Raw genomic sequence first — 20,846 nt, 5'->3', positions numbered from 1 at the left:
GAGTCCTTCCTACAGTGTGTCCTGAACTTTGTGAACTAGAAGATCTGTATTAGTTTGGCGAAAGGGTGAGATTATAGTGGAGCAAACCTTTTGTGTAGTGACCATTTAGCAATCGCTCCCAGAGCCTCACACACATGCTCACCAAGACTAGTGGATGTTCCATTCATTGTACCACTAGATGCACAGCTATACTTCATGCAGGTGCACAGGCCAGACTGGCAACATTGCACCTCTCCCAGCTGCAACTGTGGTTCATGGTAACATCCTTCTGCAGAAAAGATATGCCTCCAGTATGAAGACATCAAAGTGCGCACAGCAGCACATTCAATTTTTTTAACTGGCCTGATACTTTCAGAACCCCAATATATTATCAACTAATTTATATTCAGATCAGTTGTGGGCTTGATGAAGCAAGCACTGGGTGTAATTCCATAGCCTGTATTATGCAGGTCAACTAGATGATCATAATGGTCATTTTTGGCCTTAAACTCTATGAACCTCTTTTATCCATCTCAGTAAAGGAGTGTGGGGAGCAACCTCTGTCACTAGGCAACCTAGTGACAGAGGATGTGGAAAAAGCTAATACACTCAATGCTTTTTTTTGCCTCTGTCTTCACAAACAAGGTCAGCTCCCAGATGACTGCAGTGGGCAGCACAGCATGGGCAGGAGGTAACCAGCCCTCTGTGGAGAAAGAAGTGTTTCGGGACTATTTAGAAAAGCTGGATGAGCACAAGTCCATGGGGCCAGATGCGCTGCATCCGAGAGTGCTAAAGGAGTTGGTGGATGTGATTGCAGAGCCATTGGCCATTATCTTTGAAAACTCATGGCGATCGGGGGAGGTCCTGGACGACTGGAAAAAGGTAATGTAGTGCCCATCTTTAAAAAAGGGAAGAAGGAAGATCCTGGGAACTACAGGCCAGTCAGCCTCACCTCAGTTCCTGGAAAAATCATGGAGCAGGTCCTCAAGGAATCAACTGTGAAGCACTTAGAGGAGAGGCAAGTGATCAGGAACAGTCAGCATGGATTCACCAAGGGCAAGTCATGCCTGACTAATCTAATTGCCTTCTTTGATGAGATAACAGGCTCTGTGGCTGAGGGGAAAGCAGTGGACATGTTGTTCCTTGACTTTAGCAAAGCTTTTGACGTGGTCTCCCACAGTATTCTTGCCAGCAAGTTAAAGAAGTATGGGCTGGATGAATGGACGATAAGGTGGATAGAAAGCTGGCTAGATTGTCGAGCTCAACGGGTAGTGATCAATGGCTCCATGGTTAGTTGGCAGCCGATATCAAGTGGAGTGCCCCAAGGGTCAGTCCTCGGGCTAGTTTGTTCAATATCTTCATTAATCATCTGGAAGGTGGTGTGGACTGCACCCTCAGCAAGTTTGCAGATGACACTAAACTGGGAGGAGAGGTAGATATGCTGGAGGGTAGGGATAGGATACAGAGGGACCTAGACAAATTAGAGGATTGGGCCAAAAGAAATCTGATGAGGTTCAACAAGGACAAATGCAGAGTCCTGCACTTAGGACGGAAGAATCCTATGCACCGCTACAGACTAGGGATCAAATGGCTAGGCAGCAGTTCTGCAGAAAAGGACCTAGAGGTTACAGTGGACGAGAAGCTGGATATGAGTCAACAGTGTGCCCTTGTTGCCAAGAAGGCCAATGGCATTTTGGGATGTATAAGTAGGGGCATTGCCAGCAGATCGAGGGACGTGATTGTTCCCCTCTATTCGACATCGGTGACGCCTCATCTGGAGTACTGTGTCCAGTTTTGGGCCCCACACTACAAGAAAGATGTGGAAAAATTGGAAAACGTCCAGAGGAGGGCAACAAAAATGATTAGGGGACTGGAACACATGACTTATGAGAAGAGGCTGAGGGAACTGGGATTATTTAGTCTGCAGAAGAGAAGAATGAGGGGGGATTTAATAGCTGCTTTCAACTACCTGAAAGGGGGTTCCAAAGAGGATGGATCTAGACTGTTCTCAGTGGTAGCAGATGACAGAACGAGGAGTAATGGTCTCAAGTTGCAGTGGGGGAGGTTTAGGCTGGATATTAGGAAAAACTTTTTCACTAGCAGGGTGGTGAAACACTGGAATGAGTTACCTAGGGAGGTGGTGTTCCTTAGAAGTTTTTAAGGTCAGGCTTGACAAAGCCCTGGCTGGGATGATTTAATTGGGGATTGGTCCTGCTTTGACCTGGGGGTTGGACTAGATGACCTCCTGAGGTCCCTTCCAACCCTGATATTCTATAATTCTATTGCAGGTTAACAAATTTTGCATTTCACTATAAGGGATAAAAACTCCAAGGATGCTGCATTGAACAAACATACTATAGCAGCAACCATTATAATGGTGATGTTTTAGGGACAAGGAAGCGAATATTTCCACTAGTTACAGCAACAAGAAAAAGTACAGTGGATAGGCACAATACAATAGCTCATACTGGACTCTTGTGAGTTCTGGGAACTAGTGGCCCTATACTTAAGAAATGAATTGTGTTATCTTTAAAAGCCACAAGTGACCAGGACTTTTATTTGATGTGCCATTTGAAAAATGGCATCTCTATAATAGATTATAAAGGCCAGAAGAGACCATTGTGATAATTTAATCTGACTTCCTGCATAATACAGACCACAGAAATTCACCTAGGAATGCATCTGAATCATTGAGGCATAGAATAGCATTACTCAGGAGCAGAGCTTGAGCTGTTGCCCGGCTATTGGCTAATAAGCATTATCTATCCACCCCCTTTGGTCAGTGTTTTGGCTCAGTCCTCATTACTTCATATTTTCTCCATCATCACTTCCATAAGTCCCATCATCCCCATGTCCCTACACTGGCACATGCTGAGCAGAAACGCATGGGGACTAGCTCCCCCCACAAATCACCATGTAGGTGCTACTCAGCCCCACTTATCCATCTAATGCACACAGTACAGAAGCAGTTTGATTGGATGCAGCACCTCCTACAGTGAGAAGAAGTGCTCCCCTGATATCAATAAGCCCCATCTTTTCACTGATTGATGGGAGTTGCTGTGTCCAACCAAGCTGATTTGGTGTGGCACTGAGACAGCACAGGCAGACAGGAGAGAAATCAAGTGGGAAAAAGTAAGTACAAGTGCTAAAAGGGGTGGGGGAAATGGGTTAAGACATAAGGAGGAAAAAGTGTCAGAGGAGGATAGCGTGTCGGAAGAAATACAGAAAGCAACAAGGGAAAGGAAAGATTGTCATCAGTGAGATTTAGGAGCCTCGTACTTAAGGCTGTCCTGAATTGGGACCATAAGGAGAAGAACAACAGAAAACAAGAGAAAAATTACAGAAAAGAGGGAGAGAGAGGAAATCTACCTTACCAGGAGCAGTCAGTCACAGATTAAAGGATCTGCCTCAAGATGAGCCAATTCAGGCATTAGGAAGTTTAGGAATGATAAAGGAAGACGAAGTTATCTGCCCTAAGGTAAGAAAAATGGTAAGGGAGAAACCTGAAAATAAAAAAGACACAGGGGAAGCAGAGAGGGAAAGGTGTTGGCTCTTCTTATTAGATGGAATATGGCCCAAACAGGCTATGTTTAATGTTTAACACTATGATTATTTTTCAAGACAAACTGAACATGGGTACTTATATTGATCAGGCTTTAGCCAATGGTGGTCAAGAGTGGTTCCTTTCATCTCCAAAATATTAAAAAATCCAGAGCTCTTTCTTTTTTGGGGAGAGCAGGGGGGAAAGAAATGTGGATTGCACCACAATGATCCATGCCTTTGTGACAGATGGATGAGATTACTGTAACTTGCTTTACTTGGGGTTATCCTTGAAAATGATTTGTAGGCTGTGGCTGTCATAGAACATGGTATCGGGACTACACAACAGCCTTTATCTGCAAGCCAGCAATGCCCATGTGTACAACCTTCACTGGCTGTACATAAGGAATGTTAGCAACTGCACATCAAAGTCTTACTGTTACTACTGCAAGCATTAAGTAATATGGGACCTGTCTTCTAGAAGTCTGTTGACTTTATGTGCCATTGAACAACTCCATTAGATGAAACTGGAACTGAATCATCCTGAGGTGTAATTTAGCTGCAGTTTCTAGATTATTAGAAATCAGGTCCTTCTTTGTTGTGGGTCTGCAACTCTAGAATACTCTGCCCATTGATATGTACCAGTGTAAGGCCCCCTATTCAGGACAGCACTTAAACTCATGCTTACAGCCAGGCACATGCTTAAGTGTTTTGCTGAATCAGAGCCTATAGCCATAGTATTCTTCTAATCAAAGCTTAAGACAGTTTTTGTCTACTGCTTAGTTCTATCAGGGCTGTCTGTGGTTTTATTTATAGAGTGGTACCTTATCAGGTTGGAACTCTTTCCCCAAAATTGGGTTTTATTGGTGTGTGTGTGTATGTTGGCTGGAGGTTCTGAATCCCTAATTTAAGGATGTATTTGCCCAGGGAGTAGGATGACAGAGGACGTAGCCTAAAAAAAGGTAGTAATAACAAAAACAATATTTTTGTGCTTTTATTGGTGTAAGCACAAAAATATTGTTATTGTTATTACTACCTTTTTTTAGGCTACGTCCTCTGTCATCCTACTCCCTGGGCAAATACATCCTTAAATTAGGGATACAGAACCTCCAGCCGATCTCGCTTCTCTTTGCATCTCTGTCCCCCTGCTGCTTCTCCCTTCCATCCTACTAATTTCAAAACATTTTAAACCTGACCAAGGCTTTGCCCCTGGATTGTGTGGAGGTAGGATGCTAAATGGATTACAAAATGCTTGACTAATAACAGGTTTGTTTTTGTTTTCCCTCACCTTGAAGTCCCAGCCTACGTGCTCCCTGAAACTCGTTTTTTCTCCAGAAGGTTGCTTTGAATCCATTTCCCCTCCTCTTTGGTATTACACTAACCTTTCAGTTCCATGCCGTCAGGAAATTGCTTAATGATTACTGAAAGGTGTTCAAATACTACAGTGATGAGTGGGGTATAAAAACTTATATAGAATAGAACAGAAAAGAAAATGTGCACATTTATACATCTGAGCCATTATTATATAACAGATGTCTCTGATTTTTCCCTCCCTTCCCCCCCTTCTCTTTTCATCTCTCTTTTTGACATCTTCAGTCATTCCTCTGTCTCCCTCTCTCTTTCTCTCTTGCACTCTATCCCTCATTCTTGGTAAGTACCTAATTTACATCCTGTCCGAGTCACAAAACTTCAAATTAGGCCTGAGTAAAATTTTCTCAGTGAAACCCAGAACCATGCAACACCCTGTTTTGGGGTTTGAATATAGAGATAGTATGGGCTAGTGTTTGGATAGTCAGCTCTAAGTCAGGAGAGTTGCACTCTCTCTTCTGCCACTGATATCACTGTGACATTAGACAAGTAATTTAATCTCTCTGTGTCCCTTTCTCTGCCTAGGAAATTAGGATCCACCCTTGTAAAATCACTTTGAGATCCTTGGATGAAAGGTGACATCCAAGTGGTGAGTATTATTATTATTTAAAATGAAATTATGGAATAAACTCACTGAGTGGTGTGCAAAACTTTTTGGTTGAGATTTGAAGCAAAACCTTTTGTTGTCTCTGGACAGGCATATGTTTTTCAAGACTGAGTTTTGTGGTTTTGTTATGAAACTTATGACAGTTGGTCATGTGGTCTGTCTTCTGGGCTGAATGAACCCTCATGAATCCATACACAATGCACAGAGCTTAGTGAATCACACCACTAAAGTTTCGGTTTGGCTTTTACTGAACTGAGTTTGCATGAACCTAAATTTCAAGGGGTGAGGAACCCTGTGAATTGAAGCCAATAAAAAAAAGTTTGCCCAAACCCATGTGAACCACAACCAACAAGTTATGCACAGCTCTGCTACAAATCCTGCCCTCAATACACATATGTAATTACCTCTGGTTCCCTCCTGGGTTTACAGGACAGGATGTGGCCAATGAGAACCTAGTACTGTGTAACCTTAGCTCCCTACTTCCTAGCTCTTATGGTTTACGCTACTTTTGACTCTCACAATTTTTCCAAGTCCAAAAGTGCTTGATCTTTATAATTCTTCAGGTTGAAGTGAAAACCATCTCCTCCCAGCGCTTGCACACCTGCCCTCTGGCAGCCCATGTCAGAGGACTTGTGGTTAGAGCAGAAGATTGAAACTCAAAGGACTCCTCAGTTTTATTCCCAGTTTTTGCTACTGACTCTGTGTGTGATCTTGGACAAATCACCTAAATTCTCTATCAGTTCCCCCGTCTGTAAAATATAGATAATGATACTTCCCTGCCACGGGCATGGGGAGGCTTAATTAATTAAGATTAGTAGGAACTTTACAATGCTTAGGTGGGAAATGGAATGCATGGTGTTATTTAACTCTGGGGATGGTTTATGTTTAAGCTAAAATCTCAACAGATTGAGGTGGAGACAATTTTGATTGGGCAAAATCCCTCCCCCCTCAAGATACAGAGTAAGCAATCTGATTTTTTTATTCCCCCCCGCTCCCCGCGTTGCTCATTTGAATAATTCCTCCCCGCACTGGGAGCCTTAAAAGAAAGAAAAAAGCTTTTGATTGCACGGTGCTGCCTGCACAGCTTCTGCCTCTGCCATTTTACTGGGACACAGCAGACAGCTTTCTCCCTGCCCCCAACCCAGCCGGGGCTCTTTCCTGTCTCTGAGCTCCCCCAGTACAGCAGCGAGCTGAGCTGGGCTGGGCTGGGCTGGGCTGAGCTGCCTGGTGTGTGTGTGTGTGTGTGTGTGTGTGTGCAGCTAGGCCTGTCACTGGAGTTTTAGTTTGCATTCTGAAGAAAGGAGGCGGGGGCAGGGCGGAGGGAGGGGGAACGTCTTGTTTGTGGCTTGTCAGCAATTGCTGGAGACAAGCTTCCATGTGTGAAAGCTACTTGGCATGAATGCCTGGGCCGTACCAAGTGCCGCGGCAGCGAGAGGGGGAGGCAGAAGGAAAACCGATCAGGCCAGAGCAGACAATAGGCCCCTAAAGTGTTCCCCCTAAGTTGCTTTGATGTTGTCCTAGTGTCTTGGTAGCGGGAGGCCGGGGACTGCGGGCGCCGGGGCTCGCTGTGTTGGCCGCCGCGGCCCCCCCCCGGCTCGGCGGAATGACTCCCCAGGAATCCCGCGCCTAGCAAGGTAAGAGCGGCCGCCGCAGACCCTGCTCCCGGCCGCGGCGGGCGGCAGCGCGGCGGAGCCGCCCGAGCGCTCCGTGCCCGCGGGGGGCTCGTTCCGCCGCTGCCGGAGCCCGCTCCCGGCCCCGCCGGCTGGAGACCCCCGAGCGGACCCCGCCGAAAGGCGCGCGACGCCTCCCCCGCCGGGGCCGGCGTGGGGGTGGGGGGGGAAGCGGGGCACGGCCGGGCGCAGCAGGCTGCTGGAGGCCTCCCGCCTCCCCCGGCTCGGCGGCGGGGCCGCCGCGGCTGCATCGCACCCTGCTGCGTCCCCGGGGGCTGGGGGAGGCGGTGCGCCAGAGCCGGGGCGCTCGCAGCCCCTGGGCCCCGGGGGCATGGCAGGCGGGGGGAAGCCAGAAACTTTTCCACGGCCGGGGGTGGGGAGGGCTCGGTGGAGAGTTTGATCTCTCGCCCTCCGTGCCTCAGTTTCCCCCTCCTCCCCCATCTGCAAACAGGAGGTGGTGAGAGTGACCTATCTCAAAGGGGCGAAATTCCATCATGTTTGTAGCCTGCCCGGCGAGCCTCAGGTGGAAGGTGCTAGAGAAGGACAAAGTATTATATATTATTTATTATTAAAGAGACCCTGGCAGAAACCGACTAGAGAGCGCAGATCCAGTGTCTCAAGGAACAAAAAGCTTTTCCCACCTGTTGGCTTCTGTCCTTGTGTCTTTTTGGAAGATTTATTGGCCGATTAATAGTGAGAATGAGGTGGGAGGAGGGGTTGGGGTTTTTCTTCTGCCTCGCCCCTTGTACATCTCTTAAAGAAAAATAGTGAGATGCCAGAGAGAGAGGAAAACCCTGGGTTTTTTGTCATTGTGTATTCCAGACCTTGTGGGTTTTTTTGGACCTAACTGAAGCAAGGCAGATCTGTAAACTACCACAGGGCTGGAAGATTTTTATTGTGGATTTTGGAGATTAAATGAGATTTATTTACAATTGCTATTTATCGGCGAGTAAATATCTGGCTGTGTGTGAGGGTAAGAGTGTGAGGTCTGTTTACTCACTAGTGGTTTTGTGGCTATAACCTACTGCTGCTGAGGTGATGCTGCGAAAGAGCAAAAAGGGAGAGGGGGTGATGCCTGAATCCTGATTCCCAATCCTTACAAAATTAAAATCAAAATTGTTCTTGATTTTGTGAATTTTCTTTCGAGATAAATTCTGATATTATTTTACTGGAGTGAAACTTTGGCACTAGGTGGATCCTCCTGATGTCTTTTAACTTTATCACCTAATCATAATTCTAGGGTTTCCCTGATTCTTGCTATTTGTTGACAAGTAATTTACAAGAGCGTGAGCTGCACAAATGTTGATCAGCCTAGGGTCCTGACACAACCTAGGTCATGTAGGAGCTGGAATAGAGAGCAAGAGTGAGGATTCATGCTTTCCCAATCAAGGCCTGGAGGAAAGCATCATGTGTTAAAGAATCTGAGCAGAATGGGAGATGGGGGAGGGAGATGAAATTGGCCTGAGACCCTCCTCAGGCTAGCAAGGAAGATGGAGGCTCCGTATGGTGCTGCAAAAAATGTGAAGGAGAAATTCCGTTCAGTTTCCCTCTGCCTCACCCCCTTCTTGTAAAAAAAACAAAACAAAAAGCCCCCACCAAACCAAAACCGGTATTTGATATAACATGTGCTGCACTAGCTGTGTCTCACACACTCTACAGCATTAAAAAACACAGTTATGGAGGTAATAGCAGAGGGAGAATTTGAGATGTTCAGTCAGAGGAGGAAAAAAAATATTTCAGGTCAGATTTTAAATGAGACCGACGGACAATGAGGCAGGGGGATCAAAGAAGCCTGTTCCTGGTGGCAGGACCTGCAGACGAGAAGGCTCTGGCACTTATGCCATTGAGATTGGATGAAGAGATGGAGAGGAGCACAGTGCTCGATGAACAGAGGAAGTAGGGAGAGAGGAGATCCAAGAGACAGGCTGGACCAACTCCAGGGAGGGTTTTTAAAAGAAGGGATTTTGAAGTAGATCCCGACATGAATAGGGAGCCACTGGAGTTGTCTGAGGGCAAGTGCGATGTAGCTGTACTTCATTGTACATAGGAAAAGGGAGAGAGCAACATTCTGCATAGGGTGGGATTTAGGCGGGCCATGGAGAAAGGAGTCACTGTGTCAAGGCGGGTGGAGATGAAGGCATCAGTGAGGTTTTTACCAGGGGCCAAATCAGGTATCTGGATAAACAGAGATCCTCAAGGTCTGCCTCTCATGTTAGAGATTTGTTGCTGAATTTCTATTTCTGTGCTAGAATCTGGTAACCAAAATATGATCATCCTGCACTCCACATCCCCAAATAAATATGTATGTGTATTAAATAAATGTTATTTCATGTGCATGCCTCTAAACACTGCTCCTCTGCACACATGTTCACAGCAACACCACATGCGTAACCACAAATGGCTACACAGCACGTGATTCCTGCAGAAAGAACAACGCACATGGCTCATACACAGGTATGACCTGATTCTCTATTGCCCTGCAACTTATGTAGTAGTTTACGCCAGTGCACAGTGGATGCAAAATGCTGTCACATCACAACGATAGCTGTTTGCACCCACTTTGCACTGATGGAAATGTCTACACAAGATGAAGGGCAGTTGAGAATCAGATTCATGTGTTCTGTACTATAGTGACCATGTACGATACAATGGTCCTGCGCACCTAAGAAGACTCACACCACTGTTGCTGTCTTGCACATTTGTGAAACAGACATTACACACACAAACCGCATCTACCGGACCCTCGCTAGGACGCACGTCTATATAGCGCGAATTTGCATATAACGTGGTCGCAGCCATGGATCCCAAATTTAATTAATTGGAATTAATTTTAATGCAGTCCCCACTATAACGCGGTACCGTGCATGGATCCCAAATCCCACGTTCTAGCGAGGGTCCGGTGTACTACAAGACTTTTAAACTACACACACACACCCTTTCCAGGAGTCAAACATACCACAACTTGTTCTCCTTATTAAGACGTAAAATAGGAGGAAAGGCAGTTTCTGCTCATGGGATATGTGCATATCACACTTTTCACACACAAAGAATACACACAGTCAGCGTTGCACCTGTTTAAATTCAGCCCAGGCTGGCAGTTAGTGAAAGTTACCACCTGATGGCTTTTCCATGTCCTGTGTGGCTTCAGTTTAGTTCCTAGTGGATAAAGGTCAGGTCACAAAACAAAACCCAACAATAGTGAGCACTAATTGGTCCCTTGGTGGCAGTCTTAGCAGAAAGCCGAAGGACTGAATGGGCATGAAAACTGGGGTGGTGAACCAACTGACCAAATGTTGAGAATCTGCACAAATAGTGAACAGTGAATTGGAGATGACAAAGTCAAAACCAGCACTGCATTATGGGTGTCAAGAGCTGTCCATGCTGGGGTGAGGAGAGCAAGAGGCTGCTTCCTCTTATCATCTGACAACTCAATCTGCTGTCAGCACAGAAGGAAGGCTTGTGCATATTTTATGTCACTTTCCTCCTTCCAGGAAAAACTGCTGATCTGATCAGCTCTGCACTTTAAAATCCTAGATGCACTGATCAGTAAGTATGACCTGAGGCCAAAAACAAGCAGTGGCCTCCTGCCTCTGTTTCCTTGTGAACATCAGTTGCACCTTATCCTGCCTTGCAGAGGGAGCACATGCAGAACAAACCATGTGCGCCCCTCATAAAGTACAACACAGGATGCAACTAGCTGGATGGAGACAGAGGAAGACAATGGCAATGTGTCAGGAGGACATGGGGGCAAATCGGTCATTTCTTCTTCTGTTTGATGATGTTAAAAGGAGACCAAAGTAGCAATTTGGTTTTAATTTTGAACCTTATGTGAGTTGCCCTGGTCAGTTGACGCATACTGGATTTTCATGTGCAGTTTAGGATCTGTGGGGGTTGGCAGTAAACAATTATATTTTATTGCTTCAGATTAGGTTTTTGGTTGTCTAACGCTGCCAAACAAAGGTTTTTCCTAGCCTGCTCCACCAACATTATTTCTATATAGCAGACATTCAAGTCGCAAACATTATTCCTACACACCGAAGATTTGCACACCCCAAATGCTCTCTACATACCAAGAAGGTATAAATCACAAACACATTTTAAGGCTCTGGACGGACACACACACACACACACACACACACACAAAATTCTTGTGCTCTGGAGACATATTGATCATCATAAGCACCATTCCTGCAATCTAGAGACACAAACATTTTGCTACATAGCGACATAAGCATCTCAACTAACAGTGTTCTTACTTTCTGCTTCACTGGGCCCATTTGAGAGACAGTATGTTCTAGTGGACTGAGCAAGGGGACTGAAAGCTAAGAACATTTGAGATCTTGACACTGATTTGATGTGTAGCCTTAGGCAAATCAGCGGTAAAGCTAGCATTAACCTCTGTGAGTCTCAGTCCCAATCTGTAAAATGGGGCTAATACTTACCTACCTCCTAAAGTGGTGTATTTTAGGTTGCTACGATAAAAGTTTGTAAAGTGCTAAGTGCTTTTTTTTGGGGTGTACAGTATTACAAAATCATATAACGTAAAAACATGCAAAGCATGTATTTTTAAACACATAACAGGTGAGACTCATCCTGTTAGAAATTCTAATATAAACTAACTATGCATGCACTCAGTGCTATCTTGAGTGCTCCAGGATGTTCTATTCTTTCAGCAAGAACAAAACAACTTTTCAGTGATATACATTGTATATATACCCAAGTGAGAATATTATAAACCTATTGCACACTTCATATAACAGTTACTGTCCACATTCCCATGCACAGCAAGAAATTGATTAACAAAATACGAGCGCCTGAAGCTATATCACCTCAGACTGTGATCTCCCAAATTAACCAAGGTCTGGTCAATATCTGGGTTATAAACTTGGAATGATGATGTGGGGAGCCTGGTGTTTGTTTGTGATTCAGTATGCTTCCCTCTGGGCAGTACTGAACCAATTTCTCAGTATGGTGTGAGGGGACACAGTGCTTCAGGACGTGATGGACCAATTTCATTCTTGGAATAAGCAGCCACAACTCCCACAGAAGTCAATGGGACTCACATCTGCTTATTCCCAGGGTGATTTTGTCTCTGTGTCTTTCAGATGAGATGTAAAATCTAAATCCTGACCACTTACGATCATTAAAGATTCCATGGCAATTTTTAAAAAGGGAGGGGTCTTAGCCCTTGGCTCTTGGCCAAATTCAAACTCAGGAAATTGCATTCCATCTCGATAAAATTCCCCTATAGTTTAATTGAATAAAGTATTCATCGCTTACTGTGCTAAACTGTCATATAGTGTTTCTCTGCAGCCCTAAACAGTTGCTGTATTCCACCCTAGAGATGGCCACAATTCCTTGCAGGGAGAAGCATTTTCTTTGTGTATAATTTGTAAAGCATTTTTGGGATACTTCTGGCTGCAATGTACTATTTACATTTAAGATCGCTGTATGGTTCAAATGAATGTGAAAATCAATTAGCAAGCATATATGCAAGAAGATATGATGTAGTGCCATTTGCACTGTGGGCAGGTAGTTAATGAATACATATCTTTCTGAAACAGAGGAATGTGGGCCAGATTTTTAGTATTCTGCATATGCAGTTGTGTGCCTAATTTATGTGATTAGTTGTAATTGTATTTGCAAATGGTCATTAGGCATGCCATTGCCCATTTGCCTGTGCAGTTGCCATAATTGAATGCATAAATGTTGTAACTGCATGCACAGGCATACAACTCGCCATGTAAAATATTGATAATCTGGCTTTCCATGTGCAAATATGAACTAAAAATGTGAGCATCTCTCAGTTTAATTGCACTCACCTGCATTTTTCAGTGGAATGCTTGTTTGGACATTTTGCAGTGTTGTCATTCATATTTTCACTCCAGGAAGAAAGGGTTAACTAAGTAATTAGTGGTGATTAGGTCTTTATGTTTCTCATGGTAAATGTAGAGAAAAGTTACAGGGGAGTTATGGTGAGAATTTTACAAATCATGGAGAAACTATGAAAACAGATTGTGGGAGGGGGCATTCCTACTGAAGACAATAGGACTTTCTTTAGCCTTTGAGTTCAATGGCTGGAAGAGTCAGGCTCTGACTTCTAGAACCAACTGCACCTTTAGAGATGCCTAACTATAAAAGATATGTTTGTGTTTGGACACTGTGCTGGTCACTGATGATGGACTGACAACTGTGAGGCCTGAAGTCTTTTATTTATCTCAAACAATATAAAGCATAGACCGCCACAGAACAAATTTCCTTCACACTGCCCTGCCAATGGGTTTCAACCTTGCCTGGTGGGACTACCTCTGGGGGTGAGAGAGTAGTTCAGTTTTCCTGAGTATTCATTCTTTGGCTTCTGTGGTGACATTGCTAACAAAGGGTCAGTCAATACTAGGTGATAGGAATCTCTCTTAGCTGAGTAGAGACCACTAAACCCATTTCACATATGCCTCTCAACAGCCATGAGAGAGGAGCACTTTTTGTCTTTAGCTGGCTGTGCTGGCTTTGAACTAACAACCCAGAAGTAAAAAGCTGTATAGGCCATGCAAGGCCCCTCATCTATTCAGTTCCTCCTAAATAGAATTTTAAAAATGTTTCTGGATACCTCTTGACTTCTTGGGTATCTGGCTGCTACCATTTCTACCTTACATGCCTTTCCTTGTAATCTAATCTATCAATGTATATTTAATGTACCCAGCGCCAGAGTATCTAGGCACCAGGTCTCAGCCTTCTATCACTTGTTTCCACAGATGTTGTCTTTAAGTTATAGTGGATGCTTTAATTTCACCACTTTTTTCCTTTTTGCTCTGTACTATTCTCACAGTCTCATGCTTGAAAGTCAACACCACAAGTTCCCTCTGCTCTGATTCTTTGACTTGGATTTCAGTCTAGTGGCTAGAGCAGGATACTGGAAGCTAAGACTGTTTTTTTTTCTCATCCATGCCACTGACTTACTATATTATTGTGGGCAAGCCCATTAACCTTTCTGGGCCTGTTTACGTAGCTACGTCAAAGGGGCAAAACTTAATTTACTCCAAACTCTTTTGAAGCCCACAGATACAAGGTGCTATAGAAGTGCAAAGTATGTTTTAGAAGTGTTGTCTCTGACCCTGACCGCTCCTAGTCTCCTCAACAGTCCTGTGGAATATTCTCTTTAGTCTCTTACTAAAGTTTTTTCCAATTTTTACCTGCACATTTACGCACTCTCTCCGCTGCATGTAAAAATACCAAGCTATCTGAAGTCATAGAAATATCTGTATAATCCTGACAGCTGTGACACACATTCCTCCTCAGCAATAAACAAACAACATACACAACCTGCCATTAACATAGGTTTATAGCAGCTAGACATCACTCACTGATCTGGGAGGGGGTGCTAGGCAATTCCTGTGCTAGTGAGTCTTAAAGTAGTGTTTTCTGAGGTTAGGAGTACTCAGGATTTGGTATAATTCCTGTGGGCGAGTAATTGGGGAGCCTCGTGTGGGTGTTTGTGCAAACAGGCAATAGGTGGTTGGTTTATTTGTGGCCTTACAGTGGATATGTGGCTCAAGTGTGTATGGCTTAGGGGTTTGATATTTATTTATAGGTACCAAAAAACATGTTTTCAGTAGTGCAAGTTGAAATGTATACAGTACAAATTAAACTGTAAATATATAACATTTTTCTTTAAATCAAGTCTTAGTAGATAGATTTACTTAAAGATTCTCATAACACCTGTTTTCCCTGCAACCAGCCTTCAAGCAGGTGGAGTGGGCCAGTAGCAATACCAGCATCGTTAGCACTCCCGCTCAACTGCAGAGCATTCTCTGAGCAAGCACCCCTAGCAGCCAGATTTGTATTTTGGTGTTTTTTAGATTAACTTAATATGAATATCTGTAATTCAGAGTCTCCTAAAATTGGGTTTGGTTATATATCAGAAAGTGTAGGTCTCTATCCAAACCTATGGAGGCCCCTAAGAGGACCTATGATTCTCCATTCCCACAATCTCTTTCCCTCCTAACAGGCTTTTTTCCTTCCAGTATTGCAGGGGAGTGGCCCTCTCAGATGTGTTCGGAGGGAGAATGTCAGGTCTGTTCCTTCCCCAGCACCTTATGGAGAGGACACCAGACTAGGGGTTAGAAGAGCGGGGGTCTCTTCCCAGCTTTGTCACAGACTCACTGTGCCATTCAAATATGTGTGTCAGTTCCCCCATCTTTAAAATGGGGATAATGCTTTACCCACCTTTTGTGAAGCACTTTGAGATCCATGGATGTAAAGTGCTAAGAATTAATTGTGGTAATTATTATTACCTCCCCCTTCTCTTTATTCCATGAGTGGGTGAAGTGCTTCTTCTTCTGGGTCCTTACCTTACTCTCTGCCCCTTTAGGTTTCCTCAGTTTCTACTGTAATGATTTTATCTCTATCATTCTCTGGACCCTTTTATTTGCACTTTCTCTCCTTCTATGTCATTTTCCTCTCTCTCTCTCTCTGCATGCCCCCTTTATTCTGTAGCACTCTCTTCTCCTGTCTCCTCTCTTTTGTTTGTCCCCATCCCCTCCAAAATGCCTCCAACTGTGTTTTTCCACTTCGGCCCCCTTTTGTTTTCCCTCCCTCTCTCTCTCTGTCTCCTTTTCCCCGCAGCCTGGGAGATGCCAGCTGCTTCTGCAGGACTGGCTGGTGGCTGTTTCAGGAAAGGAGAATGCTCCCACAACTGTACAAAGCTGATAGGAAGCTTATCCTTTCCCTACCTCAGCCTGTTCCGCCACCAGTGTTCTGCTACTCACAGAACAACTGTGGTGGGGCAGGACTCAACCTGCTGCCTGCTCTGTACGGCAGCACCCGCCAGTTTCAGGAGTCCACCTGTATAGTTTTTGCATATTCTGTTATACTTGGTTATCTTCTCAGGACAGAGAATACCCAGGACTGAATTTAAAAGTCCAGGACGGTTAGCAAGCTGCCTGTGGCCCAGAAACCAAACAAAGCATAGTTCTGTCCAGTGCTTTACTCTTGAGCCTTATCATGCGTGAGTATTAGTGAAGAAACAAAGACTTTATCCATAAACATAGAATCGGATGGACAAACCCTAGCTGATGCTACAATCCAGGCCTCTAGCACCTGAGGGTGGAGCTTTCCCTCTGACAAAACAGGGTGAGACCCCTCTGCATCTGAGGCGGCTGTTTTTGATTGTGCATCCTGTGATCCCTTTCTGTTCTATTCTATTTTGGTTCTTTTACTGCACAGCCTACCAGAGAATCGGAGCATCTAATTTCCTTTAGAGTGCCTGATTCAGTCCCAAGTCTTGCCTCCTGAGCTCACCCTGCCTGCTACTCCTGGGACACAGCCACAGAGCTTTCCCTCTTTTAATATCACTAAATCACCACCCTTTCCTATTCCCACATCTTCTGGTCCCTGTCACAGTTTATCTGCACTCCATGCTACAAAACACAGATCATTGGCCTAGCTGGATGCAGTATGATGAACTCCTGTGGTACCTAGTTAACCATTTAGAGATAGATGCCCCGGTATCACAAAGAAAATATAGTAAAAGAGAAGCAGTTTTGAAAGAAAGCCAGTGGGGACACAAAGCAGTGCTCTCTCCTAGCGAGACCAATGATCAGTGGGTCAGGAAACGGCTCTCTTTCCTAGGGAAATCCACACCCAACAAGGCAAAGAAACAGCACCAATGGATTATGGAAGTGTCCTCTCCTCCATGGCCATTGGAGAGTTACATTCTGCCAGCAAGAACCACATGCAGCAGGGCAGAGAACTACACTCTGTGTCGAGAGATCCACCACCAATGTGGGAAGAGACCTGCCCTCTCAGCCTAGACAACCACAGCAGCAGAGCTGCTTTAGGCATAATTGTTCTTGCACTTGCTTTAGAGAGCCCCTTGATACAACTTAGGGAATGTCCTGTATCTCCATTTTCCTCCAAGAAAGCCTGAGTGGATGAAACCTGCTCCTTCACCTCCTTGGAGTGACAGGAATTTTGTTGAAGGAAGATTGGCCAGAAACAGCTGGTGAGGGATTGTATTTCTTGCCTAGCCTAGTCCCCTCCCCCTCTCCTTTAACTGTTCCGTCTTCCTCAGAGTGCTTAAGTATTGAGGCACTCTTCCCCGGAAAGGCAGACTAGATGCTGCTTCCTCCACAGTTCACCCATGCTGCTCCATCAGTCAGCCGAAAGGGGATCAGTCAAGTGGGTGGGACACCAGGGTGTGGTGGGGGGTGGGGTTGTTAAAACTCAACAGCCATTTTGAAGGAAGGGCTGGTGTGATTTCTCTGCCTCTCTTGGATCTTGTCCCATCTCTGGATAGTTCTACACCATCCCTGCCAGAGAGTATTTAGTCATAGGGGGCTCTTTTAGCTTCTCAACCTTCATTCTCCCATCCAATCCGCTCCTGATCCCTCTTCCGCCCCTGCAACAAACCTGACTCTCAGCCTACTCCCCTCATCTCCAGTGGAGGGCCCCAACGCGTTCTGTATCTCTCACAGCCGTTTCTCATCCTCTTCATACCTGTTTCCCCTACTCATTCAGTCCCACTCTGGGTCTATGCTGGGTCACTGCCAGCCTTGCCATCCTGCCTTGCCTTGCCATCGTGTTCTTCTGCCTGGCCTGCCATCCTGTCTTGCTTCCCAGCTGGATGGTTGGGCTGAGAACCACCAGCCAGAAGGTGGGTGACATTGAGAACACAGACCAGAGATCAGTGAGGGCCCCTGAAAGCAGAGAGGTAGGGGAGATTGGGACTCACTCCAGGCAAGTGACCCAATTCACCATACTTCCTTGACCTCCTACATGGGCATCCTTAGCAGCATGTGGCTAAATAACCTTTTTGATTTCCAGATGTCCTCCACCTCAGTACTAAACGGTTTCTAAAAAGCTAATTAAACCACTTCTTGCTTTCTGGGTATTCTGTATAAATGAATCTTGGGGATTGTGTAACAGCCCCACAGTACATGCAATAGCGTCCTTGGCTGCTGTCACACGGAATTCAGTTCCCAGTATCATTACTCATCCCCATGATCAACTCGTGAAAATAATGGCAATCATTCCTCCCTCATTCATGTCTCTCAGCATCATGGGAGTGAAAGCTGGAGATGGCTAACCTCTCATCGTTTCTAAACCTACTCATCCATACACCCCTACATTTCAGTGGGTCCTAATTTTCTCAAAGATTATCTTTAGGGGCTGAAATGTTTTATGTCTGGTCTCAGCCCAATAGGTGAGCTTTTTCTGGAAACCTTGCATAAAATCCATTCAGCTGTTTATGAGTCACATGAACATGAGTAGAAACCAAACCCAGAAACTAATTGTCCTGACCTTCACTGCACTCAGAATACTCAAAAAAAGACCTTGTTTTAAACCACAAACTGAGGACTCTGTTCTAGCTTTATATAACAAGAGCCTGGGTTGGGCTGGGGATGGGGGGGAAAGGATGCAAAGCCAACGGCGTCAGGCCTTGGAGGCAGCATGCAACCTATAGCAGCTCCTACACTTTATTTTTGGAGGTATAGTCTGTGCCAGCTCATGTCCACAGGCCATTATGGAAGTGGAACAAGGCCAATGGCCTTACCTCGTACCACATCCGTTTGGGGTGTTTAGTGCAGCGGGCAGCGCTGGTACTCTCCTGGTACTTGTACTCAGGGAGAGCAAGCACCATGATTGTTTCGGTCCCCTGCCCGTTCGTTGGGTTCCATACACCAGGGATTCTCAATCTTTTTCTTTCTGAGCCCCCCCCACCCACAACATGCTATAACAACGCTGTGGCCCACCGGTGCCACAAAAAATGTTTTTCTGCATATCCAGTAGATTAAAAACTAGGGCCAGCATTAGGGGATAGCAAGCAGGGTAATTGTCCAAGGCCCCATGCCACAGTGAGCTCTGCAGAGCTAAGTTGGCTTCATTCCCATGCGGCGGGGTTCAGGCTTCAGCTTTGGCCCTAGGCAGTGGGGCTCAGGCTTTGGCTTTCTTCCCTGGGCTCTAGTGACTGTAACACCAGCTCTGCTTTCTGGTTTATTTTGGTGGACCCCTTGAAACCTACTCATGGCCCCCCAGGGGGCCTTGGACCCCTGGTTGAGAACCACTGCCATACACCATCTCCCTCTCATTTGCTTACCCTTGTAGACATGGCCATAGGTGCCGACTTCCCCTCTTTCATGTGGGTGCTCGACCCCCCCCTCTGCCCCGCCCCCACTCCACCCGTTCCATGAGGCCCTGCCCCTGCCCTGCCCCTTCCAACCCTTTCCCCAAAGTCCCCGCCCCAACTCTGCCCGCTCCCTGCCAATATTCCAACTCCTTCCCCAAATCCCAGCCCTTTCCCTGCCTCCTCCCCTGAGCGCGCCATGTTCCCAATCCTCCCACACCTCCTGGAGCGTGCTAATGCTGCCAAACAGGGAGCTTGGCTGCTGGTGGGTGTGGAGCACCCATAAATTTTTCCCCGTGGGTGCTCCAGCCCCAGGGCACCCATGGAGTCCGTGCCTATGGGCATGGCCACAGTCTGGGCCTCAGCATATTGGTTGCCCTGGGTGAGGAGTATGGGCGTTGCTAAGTTTGAAAAACAGTCTGTGTTTCAAAGGACAAAGTCACGAGACATTTGAAAATGACACCACAGTGTCACCCCTCCAGCCAGGCTCACAAACTGTGACTCTTATAAAGCTCCCTAGGACTACAGGATTGTATCCCAGCAGGGTCAGCCCAATCTTGATCCTTCTGAGGGAGACAGCTGAATTCTGTGCACTGTACTGTGGGTTGGTCTTTTGTAGAAGAACATAAGAACAAGGCTCTGTTTGCCATGCATGCACAGTAGTAGTGATAGTAAATATTTATACTATGATGAGTTGGGACTGGGGCCCCGTTGTTCTGGGCAGGGTAAAAAAGCAGAAAAGAGACAATCCCTGTCCTGGGTGATTACAGTCTAAAAATGAAAGAGTCCATGATGCTGTCTGTAAGATTAAGGGTTTTGCCTTGGTGTGCTTTACCAACATTTTCCCTTTCTTCCCTCTTTTCCCTGTTGTGTAGGTGGCTTGTTTGCCTGTTTTTTGTCCTCCAGTCCCCATAGTGACTCCTGTCTGTAGAGCTTGTGCAGTACTTTGGGACATAGGTGCTGCATAAATATGTTGTTTATTACTGACTTTTCCCGATCAGTTTCAGTGTACCTATGGATTTCAGCCTCCCCTTATCCAGCTGATATTCGCTCCCACTCTAAAACTCCTGAATTCCTCCCCTTTAAACTTAAAGATGATGTTAAAAGAGGCCCAGCAGATCTGGTGTCATGATCTGCTGGACACCACCCCAATCACACCTCTTCCACCATCTAACTCAGATTTTGTATCCTCTGGTTACACTCCCATGTATAGAAATCCTCCCACCCCTACTCGTCCTATTAGTGCCCTAATATAAGCAAATGCATATATTTCAGTGTTTGATTAGATAGTTTCTCCAATGTAGGAAAGTGTGTGCATTCTGAAGATGCAATCCTATATATATATGGATGCATTTCTGTATGTGGATGCATTTCTGCCTGTGATGGCAGCTGGCCTCTGGGGGGGGGGGGGGGGACTGCCTGGGTGGAAGGGTTTAGTAACTGGAAAGGAGTGACAGGCTTGCCAGGAAGTGGGGGAAAGTTTGGTAGATTGAGATGGGATTGAGAAATCATCATGGATGGGAGGGGATTGGGTATGTTTAGCAACTTGAATGGGATATCA

At 45.6% G+C, this 20,846-nt stretch overlaps 1 protein-coding gene across 1 annotated transcript in view; it reads left to right on the top strand.

Annotated features, from left to right (window-relative positions):
* The first annotated feature begins 6,861 nt into the window (after positions 1-6,861).
* The window catches only part of LOC140895114 (uncharacterized), a 60,904-nt gene continuing 46,919 nt past the window's right edge, over positions 6,862-20,846 (top strand). The window contains exon 1 of the mRNA XM_073304411.1: positions 6,862-7,128. The gene's annotated coding sequence lies outside the window, so the exon portion shown is untranslated. The remainder of the gene's footprint in view (positions 7,129-20,846) is intronic.

Source organism: Lepidochelys kempii, chromosome 1 (genome assembly GCF_965140265.1).
Source record: "Lepidochelys kempii isolate rLepKem1 chromosome 1, rLepKem1.hap2, whole genome shotgun sequence".
In the NCBI taxonomy this organism is placed as follows: Eukaryota; Metazoa; Chordata; order Testudines; family Cheloniidae; genus Lepidochelys; species Lepidochelys kempii.
Note: the sequence above shows the minus strand (reverse complement) of the source record. Positions and strands in the feature narration are given on the sequence as shown.